Genomic DNA, 19,687 nt, shown 5'->3' with positions numbered 1-19,687 from the left:
CTGAGTCCCAAGGAAAGACATATTTTAGTGGACTTCAGCATACTGTATAGGCATATGTGTTTGCAAAGCTCTGCTCGGCAAAGTAATAAAGCTTTCACTCTTCCATAGAGGAAAGTGTACATTTTAATGGCTAATACCATTAAAACAGAATTTTAGTTCTCACTGGATACAGAGATAGTCTGAAGAATGGCATTATATATCTTTGGCATCTAAGCACTGTTTCATTACCTTTTATTTTATGCGGTGAATACTTAAAATGTCCATTCAAATGACAGTGTAACACAATTTAATGGATGTCAAATGCATCCTTTTCCAATATAGCGAATGTTATAGTCAGTAGCTCTAAAGTACTGCCATCCATTTAAACATGATTTTATTCAAGATGAAATTGAGTAATTTGCATCTAAATGCAGTATAATAAAAAACTTACCCACTGGATTCTGCATTCAGTTGCATGGTTGTGATGTCTTGAACCTCAGTGAACTCACGCAAGTCTGTCAGTGGAAGTATCAATGCCCATCAGCTCATTAGTGCTCAGACATTTCTTTAAATGCAGTTTTTTGAGAATAGATAATGAAATTTAAAAAAAACCACCAAAATGCACACAATATTTGGTAGTGACCAAAGACTCTAAAATTTTATATCAGCTGAAATCTCTGGCCCTTTTTATATTTAGTGTTTGCATTCTGAAGTCATGCCATTGCCAACCACTTCATAAGCTCTTTAGCAAAGTTACCCAATTTCAAAATGTCAAAAGTTCTTTTTATTAGCAGTAATGAAATTTCAAAAGTGAACTTCAGAGTGCAACCTACTCTTTTCAAAATCATTACTAATTCAAAATATTTTCCCCAGGATTATGATATAGACATTGCTAATATGACATCTGTTGAAAACATATTTAGAAATCATGCAAACTGTCCCTAGCATTTCCAATTTTTTTATCTTTAAAAGAATTAATCATTAAGCTAGACTTTAAAAATAAAATTATTTAACTCTACTGTTATGGCCAGGAGAAATTGCATCTAAAATCAAAATTCAAACACCTATCACAGCTACCACTCATAGAAGTAAATTAAATAAAAGGACTCCCATTTCCTCTGTTGTCTTTCCTATAGTTTTTACCCAGTTTTTACAGGGGAAAACTCCACAGTGTTACCTATAATGAGAGCATCTGAAGTAAAGTTTGAGCTGCAACACCACTACTCCTTTATTAACCCTGAGCACTCATCAATACCTCTTCAATATTTATATTTTTAAAAATGTAGCTCACAACACACTTTTGCTGTTTTAAATACTGAACCATCTAAAAACCATTTTGTTTCTTATCTTGTTCCTAAGGTTCAAAGTAAAGCTGGAAGAATAATGACTCTCTTTTTCAAGTTGATGGTTGAACTGCAAAACTATGTCAAAATTAGTTCAAATGGAACCAAATTATTTCTGGTACTAACTTTGAAAAGTGAAAATCCCTGCCAAAAAACAAGCTATTTTTTTAGTCAACTTTATAATTTTTTCCTAGTTGCCATAGTAAATATGCAAAACCTGTTAGTAAATGACTAAAAAATGACAGGGGAGAAAATATGAATTTCAAAAGAAATGTAGAAAAGTTTGTATAAAATTGTTTTGATGTTTCCAAATGAGCATTTTTTTCTCCTTTAAAATCTATTTTAATGATTTTCAGGTTTTCTTCTTCCTACCACTACTCAAAAACCCCCAAATTTGTAATGATTAAGATCTCAAATGTCAAATTTTTGGGAGAAAGAACTCTTATCTTGCCTAGTGCTAGCATGGCTTTCAAACTCTGATGTAATATCAATGGTTTCTAATCCTGTGGAAGTTTGATCTTTTTATGTAATGAATAAGAATTAATGGGAGATTTCAATGTTCTTCCTGAAAAAAAAAAGTTACCAAGTAATTTTCATATAAGATTTAGTATATGAACTCTCCAAGTTTTCATATGATGAAAAACAATAAAGAAAACATACAGCAAAATTGAGTTAGCTACAATGTATGTACAAAACACATGTGGAAATTCCTACAAAATAATCAAAATCTCCATAATTAATTTAGCTGCAGAAAATATCTACATCAGGAAGGCTGCTAGGAATTTTTCTTAGGACTATTAAAAAAATACCAGAAGAACTTATCTTACTATTCAAACGAAATTGCAACTTTTTCGCAAAAAAATTCCAATTTCCACAAAATTTTTCCCTGGGCAAAATCTTTGGTTCTGATTCAGAACTTAGGAATGCAAAACCCACCATTTTCTTGGGGGATAGAAAGGGAATGTTAAGGATGTGCAAGACTGGGAGACACAGGCAGGCAATATTTCAAAATAAAGAAATAAATTAACAAACACAAAAAACCTTCAAAAATAAAACCACTTATACTGACATGCTATTTATATTCATCACCTGACTGCTTTAAAGAACACTGAATTTGAACAATAAATATAAATTTTTTTGCTGTCTGGGACTAGTCTCCATTTATACCAAAGGCCATGAAGTACTCCTGATTACTAAATATCATAAGTAGCTTAATATTTTAAGTAATTGTTGTAGTCTCCAAAATTGTCTTTAAAAAAGAATATATATATTTTCTGATAACATTTCTGATTAAATTTAAAGTTCTTGAAGATTTATCTTAACTTTCTAAACTTGCTTTTTGACCTTCTCTCTGTGATTGGGAGTATGTGTGTTTGTATGTGTCCATGTGTGCAGGTATCTTCATGCTTAAACTAAAGATATCTTCTGTTTGTGAGGAAATCTAGATCTCTGTAACAAAAAATCCACAACTGACCTGACTTTTTATGCCAAATACCTCCCTGAAACCTTCCTCAAAGCTGAGATGTCACAGACACTCTGCTGTGAGTTCCTGAATTTTGCCTTTTGACTCATGTGCTGTCTTATTTCATTGACAGTCTTGACTGAGATGATTTTTCTTTGGGAGCCAAAGACTAGTCTGTTACAAATTCTAGTCTGTGCAAATCACATGCATTCTCTGAACTAATTATAGCTTATTTATACATGTCCTGATGCCAGATAAGCTAATCATATTTAATTGCATAAATTAAAATTCACCTGGAAGTACAGAGATGGAGAATCACTCTTTATTGCAACTCACATCACCAGTATATCCATCTTTTTCTATTTTTAGACCTTTGCATATCTAATAAGAATAGCATACTCTCAGTACTCATTTTTAACAGAGTGCTTTATTTATATCTAGAAATCAAAGGCCCACCACACACGTCTTGGACTTATCAAGTTGCTGTTTTTCCAGTGCAGACAAACATGTGGTGTAAATCCAAGAGAAGCAATACACAGAAGCACCCAGGCTCTCTGGTGCACAGAAGCCTTGAACTGGGTGAAAGTAGAGTATCAAAGTCAACACTGCCTCAAACACTGGACTCTTAAAGGAGGAGTCGACAGTGAAAATTTCAAGTTTTTAAATCTGGGTTTCTTTTTTTATTTGCTTTTTTTGGGTGTTTTGTACATCTTAATTGGTGGAAAATATCTCCGGCTCTTCTTTCATGTGTGCCATTCATTGGCTGACAGCAGTAAGAATACTCTGAAGTTCTCATCAATCATTTTTTCTACCCTGTAAAATTTTTTTAGACTGGCCCCATTTTCCTAGTGTAAATCTCTGCATTCATTTATTTTCTTCATCTGTTTTAATGATTAGTTATTTGCTTTAAATAATGTGAGGGAGATGACTCTCAAGGGAGAGAAAAACTTGAAGGTTCTGCTGTGGTATGATGAAGGAACTATTACTAACATGATTTTGTAAGACTTCTGTCTTCCTATCACATTTTGGAAATTGAAGTGCCTTTTGTGGAATGCTACTGGGAAAAGAACAAAAAAAAGCAAACACAACTAAACGGTTAAATTAGTTTTAAAGTTTATGAAAATATTTTGCAGAAAGCTCTTTGCATCAGTCCTCTAGCTCAGAGCATTAGTCATATCAACGTTAGTCTTTGAGAGATGTTTTTCAGTATTGTTCTAGGCAGTTGGAACAGCAGCACTTATTTTACTGCTTCTCTTGGAAAATGAGGTCAGCTTGATGAAATTTTTTTTCTCTTTCCTGACTCATCTTTTGAACTTTCAACTTTTATAATTTAGTTATATAGAGGTTTTCCTTTTTAATATTTTTTAAGGGAATGTCAGCCCTCAGGACCTCTCCACATGTTTCAATTTCTATTTCTACTGGATACTTTTTTTAAAATTTATTTTGGCTATAATACCTATATTTCTTTGGTTTATATTTTATTTTATAATCAACCTGCTCAAATTACACATACCAAAATATTTTTCCATCTTTTTACTTGCTATCACAATTCTTATCTGAGTCTAGATATGTCATCTGCAGCACACAGCTGAAAAGCTAGTTTTCCCATTCTCACTCCAAAATAATAGATAAATCTGAAGTATGTGAAGATATTTTACCCCAATACAAAGAGGCTGGTTTAGTCCTGATCCTGGATAGAATTACTTAATCTAGAGGTCGTTCCAACAGCCTATGTTTAATTTTTTTTTGAGTTGTTCTTCCTGTACTATACAACACTGTTGTAAAATATATCTTTTAACGAAACAAATCTTTCACAGGGATAATATCTTCATATGTAAAATGTTCTCAGAAGAGAATTCTCTATATTATGGCATTCCATGGATTCTTATGGATATGATAACAAGAACACTTTCTTCCCATTTTATGAATCCAGAGCTGCAGACAATAAATCCAAGCCATCACATGCCATGAGCTTCTAAAAAAAGTGAGCTGAAGCATAAGGCACACTGGATGAGAAAAAGTCCTTGCATTGAAAAGATTGCATCAAAAATGATAAGAAAATAACAGGGCTGAAGTTACTTCTGTTTCTCATTTCCAAAGTTGTGGTATATTTAGTTTTCATTGGAAACAGCACAGGTATATGTACAAACTCAACCTGTCTAGGCACTGCAACACATTTTGTGGAGAAATAGATTTTTAAATGTGTATCTGGCTATGTAACACTGTAAGATAAAGTCTTGGAGATCCCTTGAGGCTTCCCTTGTGGATATTTCCCAGTTCTAATGAAAACATTCATTTTGTTTACTTCTTCTGAAACTCACCTCTATATTTTGAAGATTGCCAGGGTGACAATATGGCATGCTACATGAATTTAAACTTCTGTCTACTGAAAAACTAGCACAGCACATATTTATTACAGTAAAAAGAGGAAGAAATAACATTTCAGAATCTCTTCACCCTGAAAAAGCAATTCTTCCTAAACTCAGCAACATATTAGTAAACCATTAGTTTTTAAGGTATGGTCCTAGACTAGTGATACATTCTAGGAAGGAATATTACTGAAATAAAAAACATATAATAGAGTCCATTACTAGCTACATTCATATGATATTTTTTTGACAGCATGTTTTGCAAATTTTTTGATCAGTGCTACGATTAGCAACACTTTTTTTAGGTCTTGGTCAGTCTTCTGTGTTTCCCAGCATCACTGAATATTGGAACAGAAAGGTTTCTTATATTCAAATTCCAGCCCCTAGTGAAGAGGGGAATAAATACACTCTTGTGTATCATCTTTAATAGAACAAGATTTTATTAAATTTCATCTTGATTTTTCTTAAAATTGTGCAATTGGAGAGTTCAACTAGGGTGTTTTAGTAAGAGAAAATAAGAAAAAATGCAATTAAGAAATTAAGACAATTTTTAAGGGTATATAAGAATAAAAGCTGTAACATTAATCTGATGGAAGATACATTTGCAATATAATTGTTCTATAACATCTTGCAAAGCGTAAATGTCAGGAAAGAGCATCAGTGTGGCAAAGTGAAAGAAAGTAATCAAAGGGAAATGTTACCAAATGTTTACACTTGCTGTTTTGATGTGTTTAATTGACTCTATTTTGGTGTTCTCATTGCCTGACAGAAGCAGAAATAACAGAAGAAAATGCTGATTTCTTAACTTCTTGTTTCTTGTTCAGGAGGGAGATAGACATGCTCACACTTTGTGTCATACATTGTCAGAACAAGAGGTATGTGAAAAGGAGAACATGAATTAAATACTCAGAATCCCCAGAGCTTCATCCAGAGTTACTGGTTCATTGTTACTCTGAAAGACTAGGGAGATCATCAGCCTTGTACTGCAGACATTGGGAAAACCGGGGCACTGTGCTGTCACAAAGTGGTAAAATCATTTAGGGAACTTTTCCCCTACTGAACTGTTTTCTTGTTATCTATATTATAATGGGAAGCAGTTCTTATGCTAACACTGGATTATTTACTTTGGCCATTAGGTTATTTATTAAAATTATTCAGAGGATTTCCAAAAAAGATATTTCTTTTAAAAAAGGTCAAAATACAGTAAGATGTCTAGTAAGATTCAGGTTTTAACAGCTACTTATTGCTGATTAAAGTACATTGGTATATTGTCACCTACAAGTACAGTGTTTCTGTGCAAGGACAAAGTACTTGTTCTCTGAAATAGCAGACACTCAAAAGTACTTGAGTGAGAATAAGTGTATGAAAAATCTCTGAAATGAATGTGAAACCTTTCCATTGATGTTATGAGAGAAAATAAATAGAAGCCTTATTTTATACTGAAACAGTTACAGTAAAAATTAAATACTTCGGTGCCATTATCTTAGCTACAAAGTGTAGAGTATGCACATGAGAAGTTAAATGAACACTGTATTTTGAGTGGTAACTATTCTGGCAGGACAAGACACTTCAAGGGAACAAAGTGAAAGTCCCACTGAAATACAGTTTAATATGATAAATTAAAAGTTGCATAATAAACCCAGAGTCTCATTCTTCAGCCAATGTGTTTCACTCTGTGTTCTCACCTTTTATGCCTAACTATGCTGCAAAGATGTAACAAAGAGGAATATTTTGGAATATTTTGTTTTCTATTTTCTTTATTATTAGCCAGTTCTTTCCTCCTCTTCTCTTCTTCAACCTCTTTTTTCTCTCAAGCCTTGCTCTCATAAATTGTTCCTTCTTTTTTTTCCCTCTCTAATTTAGATATCTAAGTCTCAAACTAAATCTGGGATAATCACTTTATCTTCTATGTACTGGTACTTTTCAACTGTAGCTCGTACACCCACAGACTGAAATTACCAATCATTGAAAACATCCTGCTTGTTTAAAATCCCTGCTTGTTAACTTTTATATTAAAAAAAAAAAAAAAGATTTTCTAAAAAAAATAGGATTTTCTAAACTGAATAATTTAATAGAAAGCAAGAAAACAAAGATCACCCACATATATATGCAACAAATACATTGCAAGGAGTGAGGCAAAATACACTCTGAAATAAAAATAATTAAATACCTTTTTCATACCTCTTATTATTGTGAAAAAGATATTTTGTTGGGGTATGGTCATTACCTCCTGTGAAATAAACTGTTAGATTGCTCTTATGAGGATTAGAACTGTTATTTGTAACTAAACTGCCAAACTAATGAGGTTATTTGAAACCATGACAATACATTTATATTTATATTTCTAAATCGTGAATTTCACATGAGAATGGATCATCACAGGCAAGGAGAAAAGATATTATGCATACTATGAATTGAGAAAGAGTCTAAAACATGCTGGTTTTGTTTTCTTTCATCATACTTCTGACCAAGTTAAAAAAGGACTGGCAAAGCAGGATCTGATGCTGATCCTGTTCATAATAAAAGACATGCTTCCTTAGGGCCAGATTTCAGCTTCTGATTTTCAGCTTCCTACAGTGCAGCCAAGATCAAAGTAGGATTCTCATAACACCAATGTTAGATAGCAGGCATTAGAAAATGCTGGAAACAACAGTCATTATACACATAGCAGACAATTTGTCCCCTATATGAAAAGAAATGGTTTTGAAAAATTGAAACAGGGTCAGAAAGGAAGTCTCATATGAACTTTTGCACTCAGACCATGAAATATAATCACCGATTATGAAAGAATGAAGCTTACAAGTGATTTCTGTTAATTTGTGCTTTGTTTTCAATGTGCTTCTGGCCAAGAAGGAAACAGAAAGGCACTGAGTTTTGTTTACATAAGAGAAATTTCCTAGTGAGACCAATAAAATTCAGTTTAGACAATTTTATTAAAAATGTGACCTTATATAATAATCATTTAAACTGCATCCTACCTGATGTAAACCAAGATGAAAATAAATATTGCTCAGATCAGTAAGGTATTTTACACAATCTATTTCACCTAAAACTTGAGAACAGTTCAAACACACACACTCACCTACTGGGAAACAGAACTATCTATGGTAATGCTCTTTCATCATGAATTTCTCCCCTAGGAACACTGCATTTGCCATGGTTTAGGAAGGTGTACAATCACTGTCATGCCCAGTGACTTGCCTGTGGTGAATTGTAACTGTGACATATTTTTTGTGGTTGTTCTGAGATTTAATGTAGTTGAAGAAGAGTTTAGCTTAGAACTTGGTATTTATATTAACTGAAGATTTTATGCCTAAAAATCTTTTGCATGTATTCAGAACCTAGAGGATTTTCTTCCAGTAGGTGTGTCTCTTATTGAATTGTTTAAAACACTCCAAGAATTCTTCAATTCATATTAATATTCTCTATAGGTACTCCTTCTGTTTAAATAATTTGTGATGTTGAATTCTGAGCCCAGAAATGTGATAGTTTTGTTTCCTCTATTCCTTTCCAGTATCTCAAAATATTGATACAGGGGCTGGATGTGTATGAGAAATATCTTTCTTTTGTTCTTCACTGTTCCTTTCCATGACTATTTCAGGAATAAAAAAAAGAAAGATGGCTAGTGAGGGATATGACTGTCCAAAAGTACTTCCAATTACAGCAAGTGGGGTGTAACAATGTGCATAGGACTGATAGAATGCTTTGCCCAATAAAGATGAAGTGTGGGAATCTACTTCATGAAGGAATAATGGATGTTCACATGAAGTTTCTGCTGCAGTGTCATTTCAAAAACCCCAGCCCATTATGATTTTTGCATTTATGGAATTGCTATTTTGTTGGGGTGGGGGCTTTTTTGGGTTTTGTTTGTTTGTTTGTTTGTTTTTGTTTGTGGGTTGTTTTTTTTTCTTTCAAAGTGGACATTGCCTTTATAGAAAGATTGTAACTCATTCATTATTTGATTGCTATGTGAAACAGTAGCAAATCTATGTAAACTAAGAAAACCTTCAAAAATATTTGGTGTGGAGAAGCCGGTCCCCAAAGTATGCAGCTATCTTCAACTTCAGGGGAGAGGATATTTTGGAAGAATACTATGAGAAAAATGCAGAACTGTAGATAGACAAAAATTCTCCCAAACCATCCAAAACTTTATTCTGAGCTTGACTTCTCCTGATACAAAGAGTCAAGCCCAGTCATTTAAACAAATTTGCAAGAAAACTAAGGCCAACCCATATTTTGACACAAGCTGCAAAACCACCCACTGCTCTCATTGTATCACGTCTTTTCTGCACTGAATCAGCAGCATTTCTTGTCACTTTTTCAAAAAACGTCTTGCTGCTGCAGATTTTTCAGCAGAGTAAGGTATGAGCAAGGGACAATGGGAGGGAGGCCTTTGAAGAGTTATATAAAGCAATGTAAAACAAAAGGGAGATCAACAAAAGAAGCTAGAAGAGAATACAAAAGTGAAGGCATAGGGTAGGCTGGTGGGAAATAAAGAAAACTGCACATGAGTGGGAAATGATTAATTTTGTGACAGTTTATAAAAATAGGTTGTGAATCTGCAAAGGAATCATGATTGAGACAGCTGAGGAAAACTCATGTACCTTTATGCATGTTATTTGTGAAGGAATGGAAGGAGAAATTACTTCATTTCAGACATTGAGGCTCCCTAAGACTGGGATAGTCTCTCCATCTCTGTGTAACATCTCTGTGTAAAATACTGAAAAATGCAATTGAGTTCAGGAGTAGTTATTCTCTGTCACTCTGTTATTTTACTGTGAAATGTTACTATCTTAAAATTTGCAACACAGATGGTTAATAAGGAAAATATTTTTATAATTCTGTTTTTAAGGATAGAAATTTGTTAGATTTCATTCTTAATAAGAATTCAAAAGCAACTCATCTGAAAATGTCTGAAAATTTATCACAGAACTCCTACATTAATTTGTGAAGTTTACCTTTAATTTCCCAAATTTTCCTTGTACCAAAAAACTTAAGCTTTAAAACCATTAGGTCTCATTGTTCTCAAGTGTTGCTGGTATGATTGATGTATGTTATTTTAAATTGGCTCCTTATTTAGTTTTCCCTGAGCAATTGAATGAGAACCCCACAGGTGCTTTGGTACCAGTAATGCCAGAATCATACCTGGACACTGGATTACAGGGCACTGAGGACAGTAGGGTGAAAGAGGGATCAACTGAGCCATCACGTACAGGATTTTGTAGGATCTAGAAAGTGATGCTGCAGCACTACAGGTGCACCTGCAAAACCTGACAGAAGATAGGTGCACTCTCAGCCAGTGAGGAGCACACCAGTCTTGTCTAGATGTCCTCTTTCCTCTTGCAATCCAGAACTGACTTCCTGACAGTGCTGAGCACGTATCAGACCCCTATGTTATGCCAGAAGGTAGTACACCCAGGAGCAAGTGGTGAAGTCTGTTACGTAGAGATATTGCATCCCTAAATTATATTATGGCAGAGTGACCTTCACGACTAGGCTATAAAAATGGTTTTAATTTCAGTACAGTGTGTTTCAAGGCAACTTGGGAACCTACTTACAGGATGCTTCAGAGTATCTTATTTTGACAGTTTGTGTTCTTTTTGAGTTCTAAGTTTTTCTCTTTCATCTTTCTCTAGCTTTTGTTACCACTTGTTTTATTTAAAGTACGCATATGAAAGAGAATGAGTACTTTAAATAAATTCTTTTCGGAATTTCTTTTCGGAAAGAGAAAACCATACAATACCTTCAATTAACAATGCCACGTGATCCAGAATTTGCTGTCAGTTTTTCTTTACTGTGCATATTTCATTATACCAATTACATTGTTTTTTACCACAAGTTCTAGCACAGGCAAGAATTTTAATAACTACAAATTTAAGAAGATACTGAGTCCCATTTACAGCACAATAGCAAACATTTCCTTGAAACTTAGTATTTGCTAAATTCTGTTGTGAAGCTGTGTCTGAGGCTGATGTCTTTGTTAGGCTTCTTTAAAACGCTACCTGGTAATTCAAAGAAAATCATGGTCTTTTATGCACAGAAATTTCAGAAACTAAACTCTAACAAAAGCCCAAATGAGACATTATTCCTGGACAATGAGTGTATTCAAAACAAATGGGGTCTACTAGAAATTATTCAGTACCTTAAATTCTATATAATGTATTTTGATTAATTTTTCTGTTAGGATGAGCTTAAACAAAATTTTTGGTTTCTTGGAATTCCCAGCATTACTCACATCAGATGAATTTAAAAAAACATTCTCAGTAACTCTAAAGCAGCAATAAAATCGTCATAAAGGAATGCTGGAGTAATGGAGCAATGAGGGGTCCCCAGGAACAGAATGAAAGAGTCTTGAGAAAGAGAATACTATAAATTGTTTTTTATTTCACCACCACTTGTTTAAACAAATTCAAGCAGAAACTCTAATAGAGTATAAGGTTAATTAATAATTTAGTTGTAAGTAATAACTTAGTTTCAGCTAATAGGATGAAAATCATACTTCAGGTTACCTAAGATGACTAAAAGGCATACTCATGGGGAAATTTACATATGTAAATGATAATATAATGGACTGCAAGAGGACCTCCACACGCACATTAAGATTTTAGTTATAGAATCATGAGTGACAAACCACCTGTTACAATATCATCCTTTGTTACCATTTTTGTGTAAAAGGCTGTGCTTTTCTTTTTTAAAAGGGGTGACAGCTTTTGTTACATGCCTGTCAGCCTATTCTGAAGAATTATAATAAAATCAAATGTCTTGAATCAGTGCATTGACTTGCTCTTGCACTTGCTCTTGCACTGAGTGAAAGAACATTGCTTTAGGGACAACTTTATGGGATCAAAGGCATATGACTGTTGCATATGTGAATTATACAAAATAAAAGCTGAGAAAGCATTTTTTTAAATAAAAAGAGTAATCTATGGAATTCTTTTTGTATGAAAATAGTGGAATTTAAATTTGATGCATATGTGCTGAAAAATGCACCATCACATTTTTATAGCACAAATAAAGCAGGACAGCAAGTTGGTTTGTGTCATCTATTTTGATCCTACCTATGAAACAGGATTCAAATACCATTATTCCCTCCTCTTTTTTTGACTTCAAGTGGCTCACTCAGGTTTTATTAAGTATTCATTAACTTCTCTGTAAGTCAAATAACTCAGTTTTGTGGCTCTGGTTCTCCCTTTATTCATGCTGCGAACTTCCATTTATCGGTTATAGAACAGGCAATGAATCAGAAGTCATTTCATCCTTAGAAATAATGAGTCCAGTTCCTTGAGTTTATTTCTAACTTTTTAGGTTTTGAGCAAATTTTAAAGGAAGACAATTAGTATCCTGACAGTCAAGAAGTAATTTGAAGAAAGATTGTTTCCAGTCTGCTGGTTGTCTCAGAAAAGCTTAATTACTTCATGACCTCAGAAAGCAAGTGCATTATACAATTAGACTGTTATAAAACTATTTTGTATAATTATTTTTTCTGCTATGTTAGAGAAATGTCAAATTTAAAACAAAAAATTAAAATTGAAAACAAAATCTAAACCCATACAATTTAAACATCTGTATCAATATTTTTGATAGGTAGAATTCTTACTACAATATTTCAGAAACTGTACTTAATTAAGAGGAATTCCTCAATAGTCTAGGTTATACTCATTACTCACAGTGAGATGTTGATAAAACCTCTTACACTCTTTCTGTTCTCTACATATTTGGAAAGGGAGTCCTTTCATTTTTAACTCTGCAGAGTAAGGTTTTAACCTCTTGAAGCATGAACTCTCTTATTGCACAGTTGGACTGGCACTACTTATCCTGTTTACTGTCTGTGAGACATACTATGGTACACAAAATTTAGTAGTAATAATATATTTTTAATTAAAACAACTTAGTCTTGCTTACTTGCATATATTCCATATGACATAAACTGGGGACCTGAATCATTGCAAAGTGAGATGATGGCAATGTAAGCATCTGCTAACATAAATGTGATTCTAAGAATGTTGATACTTTATCAAAAGGACTTAAATCAAGAAAATTAAAAGGTCACCGTTCATATGATGTCATATATAACATCTTTGTATAATATTTTTAGACTTAGTTTAAAATCCCTATAACCATTTTTAAAGGATTTCTTGGGTCATTACAGTTCCACTCTGAATGTATTTACCAACATCCATGAACAGCAATCCGAGTTAATTTCATTGGGCTACCTGTTGCTTATGCTGAAGAATCTTGCATTCAGAAAGTCAGTCTTGTTCACAAGGCTTAGAAAACTCAAAATGCTTTTCATATTCAGCACTTGAATACTATTTTTAATCTTTACCAATATATGGTAACAGTTCATAAATCAGAGGTGATGAATAAGTGCATTTTGGGCTATAGGTTGTGGGCACTAGAAGAGAAAAGCCAAAGTTGCCAAATTGCCCTGTATTCAGAAGCACATCTATCTCAGTCTCATCTTCCAATGAAATGTACAAATATGTACCTTTCTATAGCTGTGGAGCTCCCTCACACTCTTCAGATTGCTGCCTCCCGCCTTCTCTCCTGCCAGATTGCTGAAGCATGTTGCACATGTGCTGTGGTTCAGCAGTGTGGACAAGACAAGGTAAGTGAGAGGGTGCAGGGATGGGTTTCTGACTGTCTTATTACTGGATTATAAGGAAATGAGCCAAATGCGTGTTTAGAGCAAGATTTGTGCATTGTGACAAAGCTGGTGGTCTGTGTGAAGATTGTTAGGTATATAGAAATCACTTTACTTTGTTACCTTCATGGGGAGGTACAGGGGTCCATAAGAGCATTATTATTAGAAGCAAACAATTTCTAGACAAATCGTGATAAGAAGAGTGAGGAGAGCAGCCTGAATTCTTACACTGTTATTAATGAAAGGGATGGCCTATAATTATGTGAGTTACCCTGCATATTGTTATCTTTAGAAGCCTTGGAGATGCTAGAAAATGGTTCTCAGCATGCCTCTTTTATAGAATAAGCAGCATCATCTGCACTGCTCATTCTGCCAGCTACCAGTTGTTGGGAGAGGATAGCTTTTAACAGGCACCAGAAGCCATAAAGGTGTTCCCTGTGGAACATGCCAGAACATGTCAGAATTTGTCATTAAGGAAAATGAAGATACGTAAAAATGAATAATCTGAGAAATGTGATGGATACTGGGGAGTAAACTGCCACACTAACATTTTGTCTCATTTGAAAACAAAAGCACATGTGAATAAGAGAGTAAAATATCCCCTATGCATTCAGAATAAGACACAGTTTTGGATCAAGGTAAAGCATCTCTATAAGGTAACATCTTAAGGCATAATTAAAGCACACATTCTGAATAAGAATAGACTAAATGTTGTGATTTGTGAGTTTTTATTCTGGATAAAAATTTAATTTAAAAAATATTTATTTGGACGCTGAAAGCTGGTGAATAGTCATGCCTTATAATATGACACAAGTTTGAATGAAAAATGAGCTATGATGGACATATGCTGTGGGAGTCCCACTGTGAACAAATTCAGAAAAAAAGTAGAGATTTCTGTGTCCTGCATCTTCCTGAGTTCATATTGTTGTAGGCAAGGGAAAACCTTGCCCTTCACAGAGCTACCACCCCTTCTCTTTGGGAGGCACCTGCTTCAGTTCCTTATGGACTCAGAGTGAAACTCATCCATGTCTGGCCTCGGAAGCCACCACGGCTTACAGCTGTGATTGTAAACCCCTTTTGCTCCCCTGCCTTCTTGTGCCTCTTTCTCTTCCTTCTGTCTAACAGATTAGCTTTCAGAAGGAAAATTCAGTGCTTCTCGGCTGAAATACCACAATGAGAGTGTGAGCACTGAAAGCAAAACATCATTACTTACAGCCTAAGAAAGTACTCCGGTAAACAATTAAACCCCTCACATCTAATTCAGTTTAGAAGGATTCAAGTGAAAGGGAATACTTTTCTTCAATCCTCCAAGGTGGCTTTTATCAGTGAAAGGTGAAAGATCAGGTTTTATTGCTCTCTTGTGTCCTTGCAGAGGTGAAGATATTGGATGTTGTAAGGAGTATTTTGTATACTGATTTTCTCATCTTAACTTTTATTATGTTTATGCTACTGTATATAGTATACAATGTATGTAGTATTTTATTCTATATTTTTCCCATGTCAGAATAGATTAAATATGCATTGACCTTGGAATATCTTCAAAAATATCCACATCTTTATTTTTTCCCTTAATACAAATTTACAGAAAATTTTCAAGATGTCACATGTGCAAACACATCTTACCAAGCAATAGTAGATATTATGTAGAAAAGATTTTTAATTTCATATCCAGATTTTTTAATTGAAAATACAGAAGGTAATTTGAAAAAGTTCAAGAGTATCTGGAGTAATTTTTATTGTCACAGCTACTTTGGTAAGTTATAGACAGGATACTCAAGATTTCAAATTGCTGTTGTAGTCATTTATTTATTTATTTAATTCAATTCTTTCACTTTTTAAAATTATTTCTATGCAGTTATCTGTTACATGTAAACTAAAAGATACCCTGGTATATTTTCATAACCACATACTAAAAGCAGCTACTTATACCCATGTAAAAAACTCTAGCACAACTAGTATTTGTTATGATAGTTGCAGTGAACCACAACTGGCATACTGTTAGAAGATAAAAATAGCAGAAATAATGGAAATTAACTTGTCAAGACAAAGACTGCAGGGCAAACTCTTTATGCTATGCTCTGTCTCTTGTCAAATGTGTAACTAAATGAGGTTTATAACAGAAAAGCAACATTATTTAATGATATGATTTTTGGATGGATTTTTTTCCTCAGAAGGAAATGAGATTGGGATGCAAGGTATATGTTAGTGTGTGTGTATGTGTCTTGAATCACGATGCTACTGAATCTCACAGCTAAGTGTGGGCATTGAGAGACTTTTCTAGTCCTTTAGTTAAGGCATAGCTAATAAACTTGGTGGTTTCAATATTTGTTTTAGACTCTCAAAAGAATTCACAGCTGGAATTACTACTCCCATTCCTACTGGAGGAATTTGACTCACAGCATCCACTTGACTGAACAGTTGACCTCTTTTTACTCTTTTCAGTAAGTTATCTCAGATCATATTAATGGTGATAGGTTGCCATACATCTTACATTTAGGCTAAATGAGAGAAGCAATGAAACAGCACATGGAGTAAAATAGTGGGTAAATCAAGCTGGAGCAAAAGCTTCTCATGAGGTGGGAGAGAATGATTTCTGAGGAGTGAAATTTGTTGACATGTTTTACTGAATGTATATATGAAGAAAAAAAATAAGAAGAAGGAAAAAGAGAAAGTAATTTGTGCTAAGTGGGGGCTAATAAAGAATGAGATTCCTAAAGTCACAGGCCTGTCTGGAAAAGTAGCACTGGAAACCATATCAGGTTTGTTCATCTTTTTTTGAGGAAGCAGGATTACATGGACTTTTTTTTTTTTTTTTAATAATAACTGAGGGAGCACCAAAAAGAAAGTAATGGTAATATCCCTTCTTTTTCTCTCCTTTCCCTACCAATTCCCAAATTCCCATGCAGAACAATACAGCAGGATGCTGTAGGCCGGACAATACCAGAGATGGGTAAGTGTAAGTGAATGTGATTTCAAACTATGTGGTCAGGGTTTTGGTCTTCCTAGCGTAATGTCCTGGTTAATCTCTAACAGATATATTTATTTGTCCATGTTGAATATACTTATCATTTTTGTTCCATGTGAAAATGTAACTCATCAGAGAAGCAGTTGGATTTAGAATATTTCAAAAGTTAATGCTCTGCTACACAATAAACTTTAATTCCCTTATCTTGTTAGTATTTGCAATAAATGACATTTCATTTCCCTATTACGAAGCATCTGGTCTCAAGTCAATAATTTTGTCATTGTGCAAATAAAAGGATATCTAGAGCTATGTCACACACTGACAGACTAAACATCCTCAATTTTTATGCTGTTACAGTGAAATATTAATCATCTGTCTGTCACAGAGATCCATCATCAAAATAAAAATTTGGTCATATGATTCAGTCATAGTTTTGCCATGAACTGCATGGGAAAGAGAGTGAGAGAGAGTGAGCTTGTGGGATGTGACTAATTAGCTGGCACCTGTCCTCTAAGGCTAGAAGACTAAAAGAAGAATAATTGGTGTTAATAAAGGCCAGAAAAAAAATCTGGTGCTGGCTTCTGTAAAACGTTCTGAGTTTTCTTAGGATTGAAGCTAAACTGAACTACACTCCAAAACAAAAACACTTGTGATTTTGGGTCAAAAGAGCTGAAAATGGGGTCAAAAACTTTCTTGTTTGCAAGAAAATTTTAAAATTATAAAAATAAAAACAGTAGGCATGAAATTAAGTAATTTGATGAAGTTGAGCAGAAGGCTTTCATGTGGATCCAGGACAAGAAACAGATGGACTTAGATACCAGCTGTTTGGATGGAACAGAAAGGCAAATTCAAGCTTGGGGAGAATGACTGCAAATCAATGACTGCTGGAGTACACCCTTCTTCACTACTGAAATGGTCCTGATATGCTTGAGTTGCCTAAAACTGCATATGGTCTGATGGTAAGAGGCTTTTAGGGAACTGATTTAATTGTGATGTTTATGAAAATTTATTTTCTTAGTTCAAGAAAAGAGCCTGCTGGATGTATAAGCAGTTGGGTAGCAAAGTCTGATCAATCTTTATTCTTACACCAGAAGAGTCATTTAATTTTAGCTTAATTGAAGGTTTTGTTTTGCAAAGTAATTTGGATTATTTTCAGCAAGTTATTTCTTTCTGTGTCATTGGAAAGAAAATTTTATCACTTATGTTATTATTTCTAAAATTAACCAAAAAAAATACCAGTTGTTAAAATATATGTTTTGGGCAATAATGGCTGTCAAGAAGAAAAGGTAAATTCTGTGGTACTTCTTCCTCTATGTAATTATTGCCACACAACTCCAGTGATGCAGTGAGCAGTAGGCTCTTACTGGGTTATGGTGCTTTTACAGTCCTAATCAATACACTGATTCTAGATAGCATCAGATTGATCTTCTGGCTTCATGGTTGCCTTACTAAGGGTAAATAATAATCAGCACTTGATCTGCTTTATTTTCTTGTCAAGAAGCTCTTGCAGTCATTTCCTCTCTTGCTGGTTCACAGGGAGGGTAACAACCAGCTAAGGCTATCAGATTCCATCATCAGGTCCACAGGAAAAAATTTAAAAGTTCAATCCTGTTGATGAATCACAAGGCTGACTGGGAAAAGAATCATATTTTCTCCACAACAACTTCAGAACTTGTAAAAGGATATTAAAACTCACCTCTTTTAGCAGTATTTACAAATACTGATTGCAGTTAAGCACTGAAAATTAGAAAATGTCATCGACCTGTGTTTTCTTGATTCTCTAGATATAGTTGAATATTTTCTCTTAGGACACAAATTTTACATGTCCATCATTGCATTCTCAGGTCATATTGACTAGCACATGATTTTTCTTTCCTGTCATAGAAAATTTGTATTAAGTCAAATAACCAAAACTCCTCCAATGAAGCTTCTTTTCTTTCCACCATAACCTAAATTTTTTTTGCTAGTTCCTATTTTCTTTTAGTTGATTCCATTCAAAAAAGAAATGTGCACATCTTATCTAAATTTCAATAGTTATTGATGGGGGGGGGAATGAAAAAGGATAATGAAATGGAATTTCCTCCAACATAGACATCCAAAAAGAGAGGAAAAAAGATCTCTTCCCAGCTCAGTATTAGAAAAATATGTGGATGAATTCTTTTTCATTATGCAATATTGAAAAATTAGTTGATAAGATATATTCCTACCTATAACAAGTAAACTTCTCTTTAATATTCCAAATTTTTCTTGAACAGATTCCTGTAGTGCGCATCATTTATCAGAAAACTTTTTAACTAATATGTAAACCTCTTTTGTCAGGTACATTATATTGCTTGTAACATTATTTTGAGTAGCTCAACTTAATAATGGAAAACAACATGTCAATACAACCTAAATTTCTTTATTATGTTTCTAAATATCTGTATCTGCATATTTTAGTAGTCTTATCAAATATATTATAGCTTTACTCAATACTGATTGCTTTTATCTTGTCAGAAAGTAAACTATAAATCATCTGTGTTTTTCAACGTTCCAGTTCAGAAGCTTTAAAAAGAGTCTTCCAACTGTATGGAATGACAATTTTTTCCAGTATTATATCATCCACATTTCAATCCTCTTGGAAGTTATTTGTACATGTAAATATCCCCCCCACCCCTTTCCAAACTGGAATGTAATCTGTTATGCTAGATGGTGATATGTTACTGACAATGCAATTATTTATGATTTCTATATCCCAGCTGTTGTGAATGTGTGTGGTGAAGCAGTTGTTTCAAGAAACATGAACAAAATCAGACTGTAATGAATGTTTCTGTTATAGATCAAGGGCTGCTGTAGCCTTCCAGATCAATGTGATTTCTGAGAATGCCTGAGAATCACTGAATGGAGGGAAAATTAAAGAAAAAATCAAAATTTCCCTTCAAATTT

This window comes from Ammospiza caudacuta, chromosome 1, assembly GCF_027887145.1.
Source record: "Ammospiza caudacuta isolate bAmmCau1 chromosome 1, bAmmCau1.pri, whole genome shotgun sequence".
NCBI lineage: Eukaryota > Metazoa > Chordata > Aves > Passeriformes > Passerellidae > Ammospiza > Ammospiza caudacuta.
Note: the sequence above shows the minus strand (reverse complement) of the source record.